This window comes from Xenopus laevis, chromosome 9_10S (assembly GCF_017654675.1).
Source record: "Xenopus laevis strain J_2021 chromosome 9_10S, Xenopus_laevis_v10.1, whole genome shotgun sequence".
NCBI lineage: Eukaryota > Metazoa > Chordata > Amphibia > Anura > Pipidae > Xenopus > Xenopus laevis.
Window position 1 is genome coordinate 32,800,274 of NC_054388.1, and position 2,918 is coordinate 32,803,191.

The 2,918-nt window shown below is 40.7% G+C and overlaps 1 long non-coding RNA gene across 1 annotated transcript; it reads left to right on the top strand.

Annotated features, from left to right (window-relative positions):
• Positions 1-941: 941 nt before the first annotated feature.
• On the top strand, positions 942-1,597 carry LOC121399022. The gene is made up of 3 exons (XR_005964688.1): positions 942-1,080; positions 1,194-1,276; positions 1,558-1,597. It is a non-coding gene; the product is annotated as an uncharacterized LOC121399022 (long non-coding RNA).
• The last annotated feature ends 1,321 nt before the right edge of the window (positions 1,598-2,918 follow it).

A 2,918-nucleotide genomic window follows, 5' to 3' on the forward strand; every position in this document is an offset into this window, starting at 1 on the left:
TTAGTCTATGCATTCAGTTTTTGTGTTGAGCTATGGTGCTTTAGGCCAGTTGTAGTTTTATGGATAGCATTTGTATTGCGCTGGTGCAATAGCAAACTGAGGTGCTGGTTGGTCGAGAGGGCGCACGATAGAACTTGTGGTGTGTGATGAATACATGGGATGATGTGCATCTCTAATGCTGATGCCACAAGTTTTTTTTTTACTGGCACCTCAAAAGCTCCTCTATCAGCGCATTTATCTATAGTTTTGTCTGTATTTCTGGGCAACATTTGCATTTGTTTTTGTAGATTTAGGCATCTCTGGATTTGTGGGTAGCATGTCTTCAGTTTTCGGTTTTTGAGCACAGGGTGGCGGAACACTATGGTCTTCCATTTAGAATTGTTTATAGTGTAGGCATTCAGAATCTTTTTCCCGAAAAGTTGTGGTTGGAACAATCCATTTTTTTTGTACTTGTAGCGCACATTGAATATTTATGCAGTAATTAGGTTGGACAAGTTGCAGTGGCTCTGTGAATAGGAATAGTACTTTTATCACGTGCCATGTCTGCCACCAGTAGGGCACCAGCTTTTTTACAAACTTCTGGTGTGCACTTCTTAGGACACTTGCATAATTTATGGGTCAAATGTACTATGGATTCTTGCAAAAATTAAGTTTTGTCCAAACGATCTCCACCTGTGTAGCTCACTTTCCTACTCAGGCCACACCAGCCAGGCCAAACTTTTACTCATGCAAAAAATGTAGGATAGGAAGGAGCATTACAATCTGCAGACTTGGCTGCAAAATACCTTTATTGTCACAGCATGTTTCGGATCATCATGGATCCTTTTTCAAGTGAGGATCCATGATGATCCGAAACATGTTGTGACAATAAAGGTATTTTGCAGCCAAGTCTGCGGATTGTAATGCTCCTTCCTATCCTACATTTTTTGCATGAGTACTATGGATTCTGTTGGTAAATATATTTGCAAATGTGGTACAGATTTTGTCATTGGTGAAGTGTAGGAAGAAGCACAACAGGACAGATGAAGTCGTTGCACAACAGGACAGATGAAACTCAGACGCTCCACTAAATCGAAAAGGGTGAGTGAAATATATTTTTGGGGTAGTGGGGCCCAGATGCAGATCCATCAGAGTAGTCCCAAAATTATTGGGTATAAATCTAACTTTGTAAATTGTCTTTTCCTTTATTTCAGACCAAAGCACTGAGTTCTACAAAGGATTGTGGCCACAATTATCCACGTAGTAAAGCAGGAATGGCATCTCTGAATAGTTGAAGGTGTTTATTTTCAAGATATCTATAGTTTGTGGGGGTTATTTTATTGGTTAGGGACAGTTTAGGATAAAATATGGATGCATTCACATAACTTCACAGCCCGAATATTATGCATTGTGCCTGTGTTGGGGTGTTGGGTGGCTGCGTCTCTATGTGTATCCATACATATGGGGTATCGTTTTATTCAGGGGAACTTGCAGATTGCCATTGAGCAGGTTTTTGTTAGTTGTCATGGAAACTTAGGGAGAAATCGAACTTTGTAACTCTCTTTTCCTTTATTTCAGACCAAATCGCTGTCTTCTACAAAGAACTGCGGCCACAATTCTCTGTGTAGAAAAGAAAGAATGGCATCTTTGAAAAGCTGAAGAAGTGTTCTTTTAGGAAATAGATGGCTTGTGGGGGTTATTTCACAGGTAAGGGGCAGTTTAGAATGAAAAGAGTTGAGAACTGCACATAAATTCACAGCCCCAATTTTATGCATTGTGCCTGTTTTGAGGTGTTCGGTGGCTGCGTCTCTATGTGTATCCATACGTATGGAGTATCGTTCTATTCAGGGGAACTTGCAGATTGTCATTGAGCAGGTTTTTTTTAGTTGCCATGGAAACTTAGGGAGAAATCGAACTTTTTAACTCTCTTATCCTTTATTTCAGACCAAATCGCTGACTTCTACGAACGACTGCAGACACAATCCTCCATGTAGAAAAGCAAGAATGGCATCTTTGAATAGGTGAAGAAGTGTACTTTTCGGACATATATGGTTTGCAGGGGTTATTTTACAGTTTGGGGGGTGTTTAGACTGAAAAACTGCAAGTAGTACACATAGAGAGCAGCCCCCAGATTTTCAACTGCAATTGCCCTTATGCGTTGCTCCTGTTTTGGGGTGTTTGGGGGCTACGTCTCTATGTTTATCCATACATATGGGGTATTGTTCTATTCAGGGGAACTTGCAGATTGTCATTGAGCAGGTTTTTTTTAGTTGCCATGGAAACTTAGGGAGAAATCGAACTTTGTAACTCTTTTTTCCTTTATTTCAGACCAAATCGCTGACTTCTACGAACGACTGCGGACCCAATCCTCCATGTAGAAAAGCAAGAATGGCATCTTTGAATAGGTGAAGAAGTGTACTTTTCGGACATATATGGTTTGCAGGGATTATTTTACAGTTTGGGGGGTGTTTAGACTGAAAAACTACAAGTAGTACACATAGAGCGCAGCCCCCAGATTTTCAACTGCAATTGGCCTTATGCGTTGCTCCGGTTTTGGGGTGTTTGGGGGCTGCGTCTCTATGTTTATCCATACATATGGGGTATTGTTCTATTCAGGAGAACTTGCAGATTGTCATTGAGCAGGTTTTTTTTAGTTGCCATGGAAACTTAGGGAGAAATTGAACTTTGTAACTCTTTTTTCCTTTATTTCAGACCAAATCGCTGACTTCTACGAACGACTGCGGACCCAATCCTCCATGTAGAAAAGCAAGACTGGCATCTTTGAATAGGTGAAGAAGTGTACTTTTCAGACATATATGGTTTGTAGGGGTTATTTTACAGTTTGGGGGGTGTTTAGACTGAAAAACTACAAGTAGTACACATAGAGCGCAGCCCCCAGATTTTCAACTGCAATTGCCCTTATGCGTTGCTCCTGTTTT